Genomic DNA, 17,291 nt, shown 5'->3' on the forward strand with positions numbered 1-17,291 from the left:
AGGAAACATGCAGTGGCAATGTAGGGTAGGTTTCTGAAAAACTTCGTGTGGTGGTGCGCATTGTAAGGCTTTCTAACAAGCCATTGACAAGTAGGAGTGAAAAAAACATCACGAGGTGGTGTGAATCGGAGGGCCTGAATCAGGATAGGCAGTGAGTGGCAATGTAGGATGGAGAAAAGCACCACGGGGTAGTCAGGATGGGGAGGTCAGGAAACATGCACTGGCAATGTAGGATAGGTTTCTGAAAAACATCGGGGGGTGGTGCGCATTGTAAGGTTTTCTAACAGGCCATTAGCTCGTAGGAATGAGAAAAACCTCACGGCGTGGTGTGAATCAGAGGGCCTGAATTAGAATAGGCAGTGAGTTGCAATGTAGGAAGGAGAAAAGCAACACGGGGTGGTCAGCATGGGGAGGTCAGGACACATTCAGTTGCAATGTAGGATAAGTTTATGAAAAACATCGCGGGGTAGTGCACATTATAAGGGTTTCTAACAGACCATTCACTAGTAGGAGTGAGAAATACATCATGGTGTGGTGTGAATCGCAGGGTCTGAATCAAGTTAGACAGTGAGTGGCAATGTAGGATGGAGAAAACCACCACGTTTTGGTGAGCATGGGGAGGTCAGGAAACATGCAATGGCAATGTAAGATAGGTTTCTGAAAAACATCGCAGGGTCGTGCGCATTGTAAGTGTTTCTAACAGGCCATTAACTAGTAGGAGTGAGAAAAATATCACGGGGTGCTGTGAATTGGAGGCCCTGAATTAGGATAGGCAGTGAGTGGCAATGTAAAATGGAGAAAAGCTCCATGGTGTGTTAAGCATCGGGAGGTCAGGAAACATGCAGTGGCAATGTGGGATAGCTTTATGAAAAACATCGGGGGGTGGTGCGCATTATAAGGGTTTCTAACAGGCCATTAACTAGTAGGAGTGAGAAAAACATCACGGGGTGGTGTGAATCAGATGTTTTGAATTAGGATAGGCAGTGAGTGGCAATGTAGGATGGAGAAAAGCACCACGGGGTGCTCAGCATGAGGAGGCCAGGAAACATGCAGTGGCAATGTAGGATAGGTTTCTGAAAAACATCGCCAGGTGGTGCGCATTGTAAGGCTTTCTTACAGGGCATTCACTAGTAGGAGTGAGAAAAACATCAGGGGGTGGTGTGAATCGGATGGCCTGAATTAGCATAGGCAGTGAGTGGCAATGTAGGATGGAGATAAACACCACGGGTGGTCAGTATGGGGGGGGTCAGGAAATATGCAGTGGCAATGTAGGATAGGTTTCTGTAAAACATCGCGGGGTGGGGCGGATTGTAAGGGTTTCTAATCAGCAATTCACTAGTAGGAGTGAGAAATACATCATGGTGTCATGTGAATCGGAGGGCGTGAATCAAGATAGACAGTGAGTGGCAATATCAGATGGAGCAAAGCACCACTGGTGGTCAGCATGGGGAGGTCAGGAAACATGCAGTGGCAATGTAGGATAGGTTTCTGAAAAACATCAAGGGGTGGTGCGCATTGTAAGGGTTTCTAACAGGCCATTCACTAGTAGGATTGAGAAAAATATCACGGGGTGGTGTGAATCGGAGGGCCTGAATTAGGATAGACAGTGCCTGGCAAGGTAAATTGGAGAAAAGCACCATGGTGTGGTCAGCATGGGGAGGTCAGGAAACATGCAGTGGCAATGTAGGATAATTTTCCGAAAAACATCACGAGGTGGTGCCCATTGTAATGTTTGTAACCGGCGATTCACTAGTAGGAGTGAGAAAAACATCACGGGGTGGTGTGAATCAGATGTTTTGAATTAGGATAGGCAGTGAGTGGCAATGTAGGATGGAGAAAAGCACCACGGGGTGGTCAGAATGGGGAGGTCAGAAAACATGCATTGACAATGTAGGATAGGTTTCTGAAAAACATCGCGGGGTGGTGCACATTGTAAGGGTTTCTAACAGGGCATTAACTATTAGGAGTGAGAAAAACATCACGGGTTGGTGGGATTTGGAGGGCCTGAATTAGGATAGACAGTGCGTGGCAATGTAAAATGGAGAAAAGCTCCATGGTGTGTTAAGCATCGGGAGGTCAGGAAACATGCAGTGGCCATGTTGGATAGCTTTATGAAAAACATCGCGGGGTGGTGCGCATTGTAAGGGTTTCTAACAGGCCATTAACTAGTAGGAGTGAGAAAAACATCACGGCGTGGTGTGAATCGGAGGGCCTGAATCAGGATAGGCAGTGAGTGGCAATGTAGGATGGACATAAGCACCAAGGGGTGGTCACCATGGGGAGGTCAGGACACATGCAGTGGCAATGTGGTATAGGTGTCTGAAAATCATCGCAGGTGGTGAGAATTGTAAGGGTTTCTAACAGGCCATTCACTAGTAGGAGTGAGAAAAACATCACGGGGTGGTGTGAATTGGAGGATTGAATTATGATAGTCAGTGAGTGGCAATGTAGGATGGAGAAAAGCACCGTGGGGTGGTCAGCATGGGGAGGTCAGGAAACATACAGTGGCAATGTAGGATATGTTTCTGAAAAACATCATGGGGTGGTGCGCATTGTAAGGCTTTCTAACAAGCCATTGAAAAGGAGGAGTGAAAAAACATCATGTGGTCGTGTGAATCGGAGGGCCTGTATTAGCATAGGCTGTGAGTGGCAATGTAGGATGGAGAAATGCACCACGGGTTTGTCAGCATGGGAAGGCAAGGAAACATGCATTGGCAATGTATAATATGATTCTGATAAACATCGCGGGGTGGTGCGCATTGTATGGATTTCTAACAGGCCATTCACTAGTAGGAGTGAGAACAAAGTCACGGGGTGGTGTGAATCGGAGGGCCTGAATTAGGATAGGCATTGAGTGGCTATGTAGGATGGAGAAAAGCACCACAGGGTGGTCACCATTGGGAGTCAGGAAACATACAGTGGCAATGTAGGACCGGTTTCTGAAAAAAAAAGCAGGGTGGTGCCCATTGTATTGGTTTGGAACAAGCCATTCACTAGTTGGAGTGAGAAAAACATCACGGTGTGGTGTGAATCAGATGTTCTGAATTAGGATAGGCAGTCAGTGGCAATGTAGGATGGAGAAAAGCACCACGGGGTTGTCAGCATGGGGAGGTCAGGAAACATGCATTGGCAATGTGGGATACATTTCTGAAAAACATCGCCGGGATGGTGCACATTGTAAATCTTTGTAACAGGCCTTTCACTAGTAGGAGTGAGAAAAATATCACGGGGTGGTGTTAATCGGAGGGCCAGAATTAGGATAGGCAGTGAGTGGCAATGTAAAATGGAGAAAAGCACTACGGGTGGTCAGCAAGGGGAGGTCAGGAAACATGCATTGGCAATGTAGGATAGGTTTCTGAAAAACATCGCCTGGTGGTGCACATTGTAATGCTTTCTAACAAGCCATTCACTAGTAGGAGTGAGAAATACATAACGGGGTGGTCTGAATCGGAGGGCCTGAATCAGGATAGGCAGTGAGTGGCAATGTAGGATGGAGAAAAGCAACACAGTGTGGTCAGGATGTGGGGTCAGGAAACATGCAGTGGCAATGAGGGATAGCTTTCTGAAAAACATCGCGGGTTGGTGCGCATTGTAAGGATTTCTAACAGGCCATTCACTAGAAGGAGTGAGAAAAACATCATGGCGTGGTGCGAATCGGAGGGCCTGATTCAGGATAGGCAGTGAGTGGCAATGTAGGATGGATAAAAGCACCACGGAGTGGTCACCATGGGGAGGTCAGGATACATGCAGTGGCAATGTAGGATAGGTTTCTGAAAAACATCGCGGATGGTGAGAATTGTAAGGGTTTCTAACAGGCCATTCACTAGTAGGAGTGAGAAAAATATCACGGGGTGGTGTGAATCGGAGGGCCTGAATTAGGATAGACAGTGCCTGGCAATGTAAAATGGAGAAAAGCACCATGGTGTGGTCAACATGGGGAGGTCAGGAAACATGCAGTGGCAATGTAGGATAATTTTCCGAAAAACATCACGAGGTGGTGCCCATTGTAATGTTTCTAACAGGCGATTCACTAGTAGGAGTGAGAAAAACATCACGGGGTGGTGTGAATCAGATGTTTTGAATTAGGATAGGCAGTGAGTGGCAATGTAAAATGGAGAAAAGCACTACGGGGTGATCAGCAAGGGGAGGTTAGGAAACATGCATTGGCAATGTAGGATAGGTTTCTGAAAAACATTGCCAGGTGGTGCACATTGTAATGCTTTCTAACAGGCCATTCACTGGTAGGAGTGAGAAATACATCACGGGGTGGTCTGAATCGGAGGGTCTGAATCAGGATAGGCAGTGAGTGGCAATGTAGGATGGAGAAAAGCAACACGGGGTGGTCAGGATGTGGGGTCAGGAAACATGCAGTGGCAATGAGGGATAGCTTTCTGAAAAACATCGCGGGTTAGTGCGCATTGTAAGGATTTCTAACAGGCCATTGACTTGAAAGAGTGAGAAATTCATCACGGGGTGGTGTGAATTGGAGGAACAGAATTACTATAGGCAGTGAATGGCAATGTAAAATGGAGAAAAGCACCACGCTGTGGTCAGCATGGGGAGGTCAGGAAACATGCAGTGGCAATGTAGGATAGGTTTCTGAAAAAAAAAGCGGGGTGGTGCGCATTGTAAGGCTTTCTAACAGGCCATTCACTAGTAGGAGTGAGAAAATCATCACGGGGTGGTGTTAATCGGAGTGCCTGATTTAGGATAGGAAGTGAGTAGCAATGTAGGATGGAGAAAAGCACCACGGGGTGGTCAGCATGGGGAGGTCAGGAAACATGCAGTGACAATGTAGGATAGTTTTCCGAAAAACATCACGGGGTGGTGCGCATTGCAAGGGTTTCTAAGAGGCCATTCACTAGTATGAGTGAGAAAAACATCACAGGGTGGTGTGAATCAGATGTTCTGAATTAGGATAGGCAGTGAGTGGCAATGTAGGATGGAGAAAAGCACCACAGGTTGGTCAGCATGGGGAGGTAAGGAAACATGCAGAGGCAATGTAGGATAGGTTTCTCAAAAACATCACGGGGTGGTGCGCATTGTAAGGGTTTCTAACAGGCCATTCATTAGTAGGAGTGAGAAAAATATCACGGCATGGTGTGAATCAGATGTTTTGAATTAGGATAGGCAGTGAGTGGCAATGTAGGATGGAGAATATAACCACGGGGTGGTCAGAATGGGGAGGTCAGGACACATGCAGTGGCAATGTGGTATAGGTGTCTGAAAATCATCGCGGGTGGTGAGAATTGTAAGGGTTTCTAACAGGCCATTCACTAGTAGGTGAGAAAAACATCACGGGGTGGTGTGAATGGGAGGATTGAATTATGATAGTCAGTGAGTGGCAATGTAGGATTGAGAAAAGCACCATGGGTTGGGCAGCATGGGGAGGTCAGGAAACATACAGTGGCAATGTAGGATAGGTTTCTGAAAAACATCGCGGGTGGTGAGAATTGTCAGGGTTTCTAACATGCCATTCACTAGTAGGAGTGAGAAAAACATCACGGGGTGGTGTGAATCAGAGGGCCTGAATTATGATAGGCAGTGAATTGCAATGTAGGATGGAGAAAAGCACCACGGGGTGGTCAGCATGGGGAGGTCAGGAAACATGCTGTGGCAATTTAGGATACTTTTCTGAAAAACATCGCGGGGTGGTGCGCATTGTAAGGGTATCTAACAGGCCATACACTGGTAGGAGTGAGAAAAACATCATGGGGTGGTGTGATTCGTAGGATCTGAATCAGGATGGTCAGTGAGTGGCAATGTAGAATGGAGAAAAGCACCACGCGTTTGTCAGCATGTGGAGGCAAGGAAACATGCATTGGCAATGTACGATAGGTATGTGAAAAACATCGCCAGGTGGTGCGCATTGTAAGGCTTTCTAACAGGCCATTCACTAGTAGGAGTGAGAAAAACATCACGGGGTGGTGTGAATTGGAGGCCCTGAATTAGGATAGGCAGTGAGTGGCAATGTAAAATGGAGAAAAGCTCCATGGTGTGTTAAGCATCGGGAGGTCAGGAAACATGCAGTGGCAATGTGGGATAGCTTTATGAAAAACATCGGGGGGTGGTGCGCATTATAAGGGTTTCTAACAGGCCATTAACTAGTAGGAGTGAGAAAAACATCACGGGGTGGTGTGAATCAGATGTTTTGAATTAGGATAGGCAGTGAGTGGCAATGTAGGATGGAGAAAAGCACCACGGGGTGCTCAGCATGAGGAGGCCAGGAAACATGCAGTGGCAATGTAGGATAGGTTTCTGAAAAACATCGCCAGGTGGTGCGCATTGTAAGGCTTTCTAACAGGGCATTCACTAGTAGGAGTGGAAAAACATCAGGGGGTGGTGTGAATCGGAGGGCCTGAATTAGCATAGGCAGTGAGTGGCAATGTAGGATGGAGATAAACACCACGGGTGGTCAGTATGCGGAGGTCAGGAAATATGCAGTGGCAATGTAGAATAGGTTTCTGTAAAACATCGCGGGGTAGGGCGGATTGTAAGGGTTTCTAATCGGCAATTCACTAGTAGGAGTGAGAAATACATCATGGTGTCATGTGAATCGGAGGGCGTGAATCAAGATAGACAGTGAGTGGCAATATCAGATGGAGCAAAGCACCACTGGTGGTCAGCATGGGGAGGTCAGGAAAAATGCAGTGGCAATGTAGGATAGGTTTCTGAAAAACATCACGGGGTGGTGCGCATTGTAAGGGTTTCTAACAGGCCATTCACTAGTAGGATTGAGAAAAATATCACGGGGTGGTGTGAATCGGAGGGCCTGAATTAGGATAGACAGTGCCTGGCAAGGTAAATTGGAGAAAAGCACCATGGTGTGGTCAGCATGGGGAGGTCAGGAAACATGCAGTGGCAATGTAGGATAGGTTTCTGAAAAACATCATGGGGTGGTGCGCATTGTAAGGGTTTCTAACAGGCCATTCACTAGTAGGATTGAGAAAAATATCACGGGGTGGTGTGAATCGGAGGGCCTGAATTAGGATAGACAGTGCCTGGCAAGGTAAATTGGAGAAAAGCACCATGGTGTGGTCAGCATGGGGAGGTCAGGAAACATGCAGTGGCAATGTAGGATAATTTTCCGAAAAACATCACGAGGTGGTGCCCATTGTAATGTTTGTAACCGGCGATTCACTAGTAGGAGTGAGAAAAACATCACGGGGTGGTGTGAATCAGATGTTTTGAATTAGGATAGGCAGTGAGTGGCAATGTAGGATGGAGAAAAGCACCACGGGGTGGTCAGAATGGGGAGGTCAGAAAACATGCATTGACAATGTAGGATAGGTTTCTGAAAAACATCGCGGGGTGGTGCACATTGTAAGGGTTTCTAACAGGGCATTAACTATTAGGAGTGAGAAAAACATCACGGGTTGGTGGGATTTGGAGGGCCTGAATTAGGATAGACAGTGCGTGGCAATGTAAAATGGAGAAAAGCTCCATGGTGTGTTAAGCATCGGGAGGTCAGGAAACATGCAGTGGCAATGTGGGATAGCTTTATGAAAAACATCGCGGGGTGGTGCGCATTGTAAGGGTTTCTAACAGGCCATTAACTAGTAGGAGTGAGAAAAACATCACGGCGTGGTGTGAATCGGAGGGCCTGAATCAGGATAGGCAGTGAGTGGCAATGTAGGATGGACATAAGCACCAAGGGGTGGTCACCATGGGGAGGTCAGGACACATGCAGTGGCAATGTGGTATAGGTGTCTGAAAATCATCGCGGGTGGTGAGAATTGTAAGGGTTTCTAACAGGCCATTCACTAGTAGGAGTGAGAAAAACATCACGGGGTGGTGTGAATTGGAGGATTGAATTATGATAGTCAGTGAGTGGCAATGTAGGATGGAGAAAAGCACCGTGGGGTGGTCAGCATGGGGAGGTCAGGAAACATACAGTGGCAATGTAGGATATGTTTCTGAAAAACATCATGGGGTTGTGCGCATTGTAAGGCTTTCTAACAAGCCATTGAAAAGGAGGAGTGAAAAAACATCATGTGGTCGTGTGAATCGGAGGGCCTGTATTAGCATAGGCTGTGAGTGGCAATGTAGGATGGAGAAATGCACCACGGGTTTGTCAGCATGGGAAGGCAAGGAAACATGCATTGGCAATGTATAATATGATTCTGATAAACATCGCGGGGTGGTGCGCATTGTATGGATTTCTAACAGGCCATTCACTAGTAGGAGTGAGAACAAAGTCACGGGGTGGTGTGAATCGGAGGGCCTGAATTAGGATAGGCATTGAGTGGCTATGTAGGATGGAGAAAAGCACCACAGGGTGGTCACCATTGGGAGTCAGGAAACATACAGTGGCAATGTAGGACCGGTTTCTGAAAAAAAAAGCAGGGTGGTGCCCATTGTATTGGTTTGGAACAAGCCATTCACTAGTTGGAGTGAGAAAAACATCACGGTGTGGTGTGAATCAGATGTTCTGAATTAGGATAGGCAGTCAGTGGCAATGTAGGATGGAGAAAAGCACCACGGGGTTGTCAGCATGGGGAGGTCAGGAAACATGCATTGGCAATGTGGGATACATTTCTGAAAAACATCGCCGGGATGGTGCACATTGTAAATCTTTGTAACAGGCCTTTCACTAGTAGGAGTGAGAAAAATATCACGGGGTGGTGTTAATCGGAGGGCCAGAATTAGGATAGGCAGTGAGTGGCAATGTAAAATGGAGAAAAGCACTACGGGTGGTCAGCAAGGGGAGGTCAGGAAACATGCATTGGCAATGTAGGATAGGTTTCTGAAAAACATCGCCTGGTGGTGCACATTGTAATGCTTTCTAACAAGCCATTCACTAGTAGGAGTGAGAAATACATAACGGGGTGGTCTGAATCGGAGGGCCTGAATCAGGATAGGCAGTGAGTGGCAATGTAGGATGGAGAAAAGCAACACAGTGTGGTCAGGATGTGGGGTCAGGAAACATGCAGTGGCAATGAGGGATAGCTTTCTGAAAAACATCGCGGGTTGGTGCGCATTGTAAGGATTTCTAACAGGCCATTCACTAGAAGGAGTGAGAAAAACATCATGGCGTGGTGCGAATCGGAGGGCCTGAGTCAGGATAGGCAGTGAGTGGCAATGTAGGATGGATAAAAGCACCACGGAGTGGTCACCATGGGGAGGTCAGGATACATGCAGTGGCAATGTAGGATAGGTTTCTGAAAAACATCGCGGATGGTGAGAATTGTAAGGGTTTCTAACAGGCCATTCACTAGTAGGAGTGAGAAAAATATCACGGGGTGGTGTGAATCGGAGGGCCTGAATTAGGATAGACAGTGCCTGGCAATGTAAAATGGAGAAAAGCACCATGGTGTGGTCAACATGGGGAGGTCAGGAAACATGCAGTGGCAATGTAGGATAATTTTCCGAAAAACATCACGAGGTGGTGCCCATTGTAATGTTTCTAACAGGCGATTCACTAGTAGGAGTGAGAAAAACATCACGGGGTGGTGTGAATCAGATGTTTTGAATTAGGATAGGCAGTGAGTGGCAATGTAAAATGGAGAAAAGCACTACGGGGTGATCAGCAAGGGGAGGTTAGGAAACATGCATTGGCAATGTAGGATAGGTTTCTGAAAAACATTGCCAGGTGGTGCACATTGTAATGCTTTCTAACAGGCCATTCACTAGTAGGAGTGAGAAATACATCACGGGGTGGTCTGAATCGGAGGGTCTGAATCAGGATAGGCAGTGAGTGGCAATGTAGGATGGAGAAAAGCAACACGGGGTGGTCAGGATGTGGGGTCAGGAAACATGCAGTGGCAATGAGGGATAGCTTTCTGAAAAACATCGCGGGTTAGTGCGCATTGTAAGGATTTCTAACAGGCCATTGACTTGAAAGAGTGAGAAATTCATCACGGGGTGGTGTGAATTGGAGGAACAGAATTACTATAGGCAGTGAATGGCAATGTAAAATGGAGAAAAGCACCACGCTGTGGTCAGCATGGGGAGGTCAGGAAACATGCAGTGGCAATGTAGGATAGGTCTCTGAAAAAAAAAGCGGGGTGGTGCGCATTGTAAGGCTTTCTAACAGGCCATTCACTAGTAGGAGTGAGAAAATCATCACGGGGTGGTGTTAATCGGAGTGCCTGATTTAGGATAGGAAGTGAGTAGCAATGTAGGATGGAGAAAAGCACCACGGGGTGGTCAGCATGGGGAGGTCAGGAAACATGCAGTGACAATGTAGGATAGTTTTCCGAAAAACATCACGGGGTGGTGCGCATTGCAAGGGTTTCTAAGAGGCCATTCACTAGTATGAGTGAGAAAAACATCACAGGGTGGTGTGAATCAGATGTTCTGAATTAGGATAGGCAGTGAGTGGCAATGTAGGATGGAGAAAAGCACCACAGGTTGGTCAGCATGGGGAGGTAAGGAAACATGCAGAGGCAATGTAGGATAGGTTTCTCAAAAACATCACGGGGTGGTGCGCATTGTAAGGGTTTCTAACAGGCCATTCATTAGTAGGAGTGAGAAAAACATCACGGCATGGTGTGAATCAGATGTTTTGAATTAGGATAGGCAGTGAGTGGCAATGTAGGATGGAGAATATAACCACGGGGTGGTCAGAATGGGGAGGTCAGGACACATGCAGTGGCAATGTGGTATAGGTGTCTGAAAATCATCGCGGGTGGTGAGAATTGTAAGGGTTTCTAACAGGCCATTCACTAGTAGGTGAGAAAAACATCACGGGGTGGTGTGAATGGGAGGATTGAATTATGATAGTCAGTGAGTGGCAATGTAGGATTGAGAAAAGCACCATGGGTTGGGCAGCATGGGGAGGTCAGGAAACATACAGTGGCAATGTAGGATAGGTTTCTGAAAAACATCGCGGGTGGTGAGAATTGTCAGGGTTTCTAACATGCCATTCACTAGTAGGAGTGAGAAAAACATCACGGGGTGGTGTGAATCAGAGGGCCTGAATTATGATAGGCAGTGAATTGCAATGTAGGATGGAGAAAAGCACCACGGGGTGGTCAGCATGGGGAGGTCAGGAAACATGCTGTGGCAATTTAGGATACTTTTCTGAAAAACATCGCGGGGTGGTGCGCATTGTAAGGGTATCTAACAGGCCATACACTGGTAGGAGTGAGAAAAACATCATGGGGTGGTGTGATTCGTAGGATCTGAATCAGGATGGTCAGTGAGTGGCAATGTAGAATGGAGAAAAGCACCACGCGTTTGTCAGCATGTGGAGGCAAGGAAACATGCATTGGCAATGTACGATAGGTATGTGAAAAACATCGCCAGGTGGTGCGCATTGTAAGGCTTTCTAACAGGCCATTCACTAGTAGGAGTGAGAAAAACATCACGGGGTGGTGTGAATTGGAGGCCCTGAATTAGGATAGGCAGTGAGTGGCAATGTAAAATGGAGAAAAGCTCCATGGTGTGTTAAGCATCGGGAGGTCAGGAAACATGCAGTGGCAATGTGGGATAGCTTTATGAAAAACATCGGGGGGTGGTGCGCATTATAAGGGTTTCTAACAGGCCATTAACTAGTAGGAGTGAGAAAAACATCACGGGGTGGTGTGAATCAGATGTTTTGAATTAGGATAGGCAGTGAGTGGCAATGTAGGATGGAGAAAAGCACCACGGGGTGCTCAGCATGAGGAGGCCAGGAAACATGCAGTGGCAATGTAGGATAGGTTTCTGAAAAACATCGCCAGGTGGTGCGCATTGTAAGGCTTTCTAACAGGGCATTCACTAGTAGGAGTGGAAAAACATCAGGGGGTGGTGTGAATCGGAGGGCCTGAATTAGCATAGGCAGTGAGTGGCAATGTAGGATGGAGATAAACACCACGGGTGGTCAGTATGCGGAGGTCAGGAAATATGCAGTGGCAATGTAGAATAGGTTTCTGTAAAACATCGCGGGGTAGGGCGGATTGTAAGGGTTTCTAATCGGCAATTCACTAGTAGGAGTGAGAAATACATCATGGTGTCATGTGAATCGGAGGGCGTGAATCAAGATAGACAGTGAGTGGCAATATCAGATGGAGCAAAGCACCACTGGTGGTCAGCATGGGGAGGTCAGGAAACATGCAGTGGCAATGTAGGATAGGTTTCTGAAAAACATCACGGGGTGGTGCGCATTGTAAGGGTTTCTAACAGGCCATTCACTAGTAGGATTGAGAAAAATATCACGGGGTGGTGTGAATCGGAGGGCCTGAATTAGGATAGACAGTGCCTGGCAAGGTAAATTGGAGAAAAGCACCATGGTGTGGTCAGCATGGGGAGGTCAGGAAACATGCAGTGGCAATGTAGGATAATTTTCCGAAAAACATCACGAGGTGGTGCCCATTGTAATGTTTGTAACCGGCGATTCACTAGTAGGAGTGAGAAAAACATCACGGGGTGGTGTGAATCAGATGTTTTGAATTAGGATAGGCAGTGAGTGGCTATGTAGGATGGAGAAAAGCACCACGGGGTGGTCAGAATGGGGAGGTCAAAAAACATGCATTGACAATGTAGGATAGGTTTCTGAAAAACATCGCGGGGTGGTGCCCATTGTAAGGGTATCTAACAGGGCATTAACTATTAGGAGTGAGAAAAACATCACGGAGTGGTGGGATTTGGAGGGCCTGTATTAGGATAGACAGTGCGTGGCAATGTAAAATGGAGAAAAGCTCCATGGTGTGTTAAGCATCGGGAGGTCAGGAAACATGCAGTGGCAATGTGGGATAGCTTTATGAAAAACATCGCGGGGTGGTGCGCATTGTAAGGGTTTCTAACAGGCCATTAACTAGTAGGAGTGAGAAAAACATCACGGCGTGGTGTGAATCGGAGAGCCTGAATCAGGATAGGCAGTGAGTGGCAATGTAGGATGGACATAAGCACCAAGGGGTGGTCACCATGGGGAGGTCAGGACACATGCAGTGGCAATGTGGTATAGGTGTCTGAATATCATCGCGGGTGGTGAGAATTGTAAGGGTTTCTAACAGGCCATTCACTAGTAGGAGTGAGAAAAACATCACGGGGTGGTGTGAATTGGAGGATTGAATTATGATAGGCAATGAGTGGCAATGTAGGATGGAGAAAAGCACCGTGGGGTGGTCAGCATGGGGAGGTCAGGAAACATACAGTGGCAATGTAGGATATGTTTCTGAAAAACATCATGGGGTGGTGCGCATTGTAAGGCTTTCTAACAAGCCATTGAAAAGGAGGAGTGAAAAAAACATCATGGGGTCGTGTGAATCGGAGGGCCTGTATTAGCATAGGCTGGGAGTGGCAATGTAGGATGGAGAAATGCACCACGGGTTTGTCAGCATGGGAAGGCAAGGAAACATGCATTGGCAATGTATAATATGATTCTGATAAACATCGCGGGGTGGTGCGCATTGTATGGATTTCTAACAGGCCATTCACTAGTAGGAGTGAGAACAAAGTCACGGGGTGGTGTGAATCGGAGGGCCTGAATTAGGATAGGCATTGAGTGGCTATGTAGGATGGAGAAAAGCTCCGTGGGGTGGTCAGCATGGGGAGGTCAGGAAACATACAGTGGCAATGTAGGATATGTTTCTGAAAAACATCATGGGGTGGTGCGCATTGTAAGGCTTTCTAACAAGCCATTGAAAAGGAGGAGTGAAAAAAACATCATGGGGTCGTGTGAATCGGAGGGCCTGTATTAGCATAGGCTGTGAGTGGCAATGTAGGATGGAGAAATGCACCACGGGTTTGTCAGCATGGGAAGGCAAGGAAACATGCATTGGCAATGTATAATATGATTCTGATAAACATCGCGGGGTGGTGCGCATTGTATGGATTTCTAACAGGCCATTCACTAGTAGGAGTGAGAACAAAGTCACGGGGTGGTGTGAATCGGAGGGCCTGAATTAGGATAGGCATTGAGTGGCTATGTAGGATGGAGAAAAGCACCACAGGGTGGTCACCATTGGGAGGACAGGAAACATACAGTGGCAATGTAGGACCGGTTTCTGAAAAAAAAAAGCAGGGTGGTGCCCATTGTATTGGTTTGGAACAAGCCATTCACTAGTTGGAGTGAGAAAAACATCACGGTGTGGTGTGAATCAGATGTTCTGAATTAGGATAGGCAGTCAGTGGCAATGTAGGATGGAGAAAAGCACCACGGGGTTGTCAGCATGGGGAGGTCAGGAAACATGCATTGGCAATGTGGGATACATTTCTGAAAAACATCGCTGGGATGGTGCACATTGTAAATCTTTGTAACAGGCCTTTCACTAGTAGGAGTGAGAAAAATATCACGGGGTGGTGTTAATCGGAGGGCCAGAATTAGGATAGGCAGTGAGTGGCAATGTAAAATGGAGAAAAGCACTACGGGTGGTCAGCAAGGGGAGGTCAGGAAACATGCATTGGCAATGTAGGATAGGTTTCTGAAAAACATCGCCTGGTGGTGCACATTGTAATGCTTTCTAACAAGCCATTCACTAGTAGGAGTGAGAAATACATAACGGGGTGGTCTGAATCGGAGGGCCTGAATCAGGATAGGCAGTGAGTGGCAATGTAGGATGGAGAAAAGCAACACAGTGTGGTCAGGATGTGGGGTCAGGAAACATGCAGTGGCAATGAGGGATAGCTTTCTGAAAAACATCGTGGGTTGGTGCGCATTGTAAGGATTTCTAACAGGCCATTCACTAGAAGGAGTGAGAAAAACATCATGGCGTGGTGCGAATCGGAGGGCCTGATTCAGGATAGGCAGTGAGTGGCAATGTAGGATGGATAAAAGCACCACGGAGTGGTCACCATGGGGAGGTCAGGATACATGCAGTGGCAATGTAGGATAGGTTTCTGAAAAACATCGCGGATGGTGAGAATTGTAAGGGTTTCTAACAGGCCATTCACTAGTAGGAGTGAGAAAAATATCACGGGGTGGTGTGAATCGGAGGGCCTGAATTAGGATAGACAGTGCCTGGCAATGTAAAATGGAGAAAAGCACCATGGTGTGGTCAACATGGGGAGGTCAGGAAACATGCAGTGGCAATGTAGGATAATTTTCCGAAAAACATCACGAGGTGGTGCCCATTGTAATGTTTCTAACAGGCGATTCACTAGTAGGAGTGAGAAAAACATCACGGGGTGGTGTGAATCAGATGTTTTGAATTAGGATAGGCAGTGAGTGGCAATGTAAAATGGAGAAAAGCACTACGGGGTGATCAGCAAGGGGAGGTTAGGAAACATGCATTGGCAATGTAGGATAGGTTTCTGAAAAACATTGCCAGGTGGTGCACATTGTAATGCTTTCTAACAGGCCATTCACTAGTAGGAGTGAGAAATACATCACGGGGTGGTCTGAATCGGAGGGTCTGAATCAGGATAGGCAGTGAGTGGCAATGTAGGATGGAGAAAAGCAACACGGGGTGGTCAGGATGTGGGGTCAGGAAACATGCAGTGGCAATGAGGGATAGCTTTCTGAAAAACATCGCGGGTTAGTGCGCATTGTAAGGATTTCTAACAGGCCATTGACTTGAAAGAGTGAGAAATTCATCACGGGGTGGTGTGAATTGGAGGAACAGAATTACTATAGGCAGTGAATGGCAATGTAAAATGGAGAAAAGCACCACGCTGTGGTCAGCATGGGGAGGTCAGGAAACATGCAGTGGCAATGTAGGATAGGTCTCTGAAAAAAAAAGCGGGGTGGTGCGCATTGTAAGGCTTTCTAACAGGCCATTCACTAGTAGGAGTGAGAAAATCATCACGGGGTGGTGTTAATCGGAGTGCCTGATTTAGGATAGGAAGTGAGTAGCAATGTAGGATGGAGAAAAGCACCACGGGGTGGTCAGCATGGGGAGGTCAGGAAACATGCAGTGACAATGTAGGATAGTTTTCCGAAAAACATCACGGGGTGGTGCGCATTGCAAGGGTTTCTAAGAGGCCATTCACTAGTATGAGTGAGAAAAACATCACAGGGTGGTGTGAATCAGATGTTCTGAATTAGGATAGGCAGTGAGTGGCAATGTAGGATGGAGAAAAGCACCACAGGTTGGTCAGCATGGGGAGGTAAGGAAACATGCAGAGGCAATGTAGGATAGGTTTCTCAAAAACATCACGGGGTGGTGCGCATTGTAAGGGTTTCTAACAGGCCATTCATTAGTAGGAGTGAGAAAAACATCACGGCATGGTGTGAATCAGATGTTTTGAATTAGGATAGGCAGTGAGTGGCAATGTAGGATGGAGAATATAACCACGGGGTGGTCAGAATGGGGAGGTCAGGACACATGCAGTGGCAATGTGGTATAGGTGTCTGAAAATCATCGCGGGTGGTGAGAATTGTAAGGGTTTCTAACAGGCCATTCACTAGTAGGTGAGAAAAACATCACGGGGTGGTGTGAATGGGAGGATTGAATTATGATAGTCAGTGAGTGGCAATGTAGGATTGAGAAAAGCACCATGGGTTGGGCAGCATGGGGAGGTCAGGAAACATACAGTGGCAATGTAGGATAGGTTTCTGAAAAACATCGCGGGTGGTGAGAATTGTCAGGGTTTCTAACATGCCATTCACTAGTAGGAGTGAGAAAAACATCACGGGGTGGTGTGAATCAGAGGGCCTGAATTATGATAGGCAGTGAATTGCAATGTAGGATGGAGAAAAGCACCACGGGGTGGTCAGCATGGGGAGGTCAGGAAACATGCTGTGGCAATTTAGGATACTTTTCTGAAAAACATCGCGGGGTGGTGCGCATTGTAAGGGTATCTAACAGGCCATACACTGGTAGGAGTGAGAAAAACATCATGGGGTGGTGTGATTCGTAGGATCTGAATCAGGATGGTCAGTGAGTGGCAATGTAGAATGGAGAAAAGCACCACGCGTTTGTCAGCATGTGGAGGCAAGGAAACATGCATTGGCAATGTACGATAGGTATGTGAAAAACATCGCCAGGTGGTGCGCATTGTAAGGCTTTCTAACAGGCCATTCACTAGTAGGAGTGAGAAAAACATCACGGGGTGGTGTGAATTGGAGGCCCTGAATTAGGATAGGCAGTGAGTGGCAATGTAAAATGGAGAAAAGCTCCATGGTGTGTTAAGCATCGGGAGGTCAGGAAACATGCAGTGGCAATGTGGGATAGCTTTATGAAAAACATCGGGGGGTGGTGCGCATTATAAGGGTTTCTAACAGGCCATTAACTAGTAGGAGTGAGAAAAACATCACGGGGTGGTGTGAATCAGATGTTTTGAATTAGGATAGGCAGTGAGTGGCAATGTAGGATGGAGAAAAGCACCACGGGGTGCTCAGCATGAGGAGGCCAGGAAACATGCAGTGGCAATGTAGGATAGGTTTCTGAAAAACATCGCCAGGTGGTGCGCATTGTAAGGCTTTC

The sequence above is a fragment of the Cavia porcellus genome, unplaced genomic scaffold (assembly GCF_034190915.1).
Source record: "Cavia porcellus strain 051 isolate PalLab524CR breed Dunkin Hartley unplaced genomic scaffold, mCavPor4.1 scaffold_2, whole genome shotgun sequence".
NCBI lineage: Eukaryota > Metazoa > Chordata > Mammalia > Rodentia > Caviidae > Cavia > Cavia porcellus.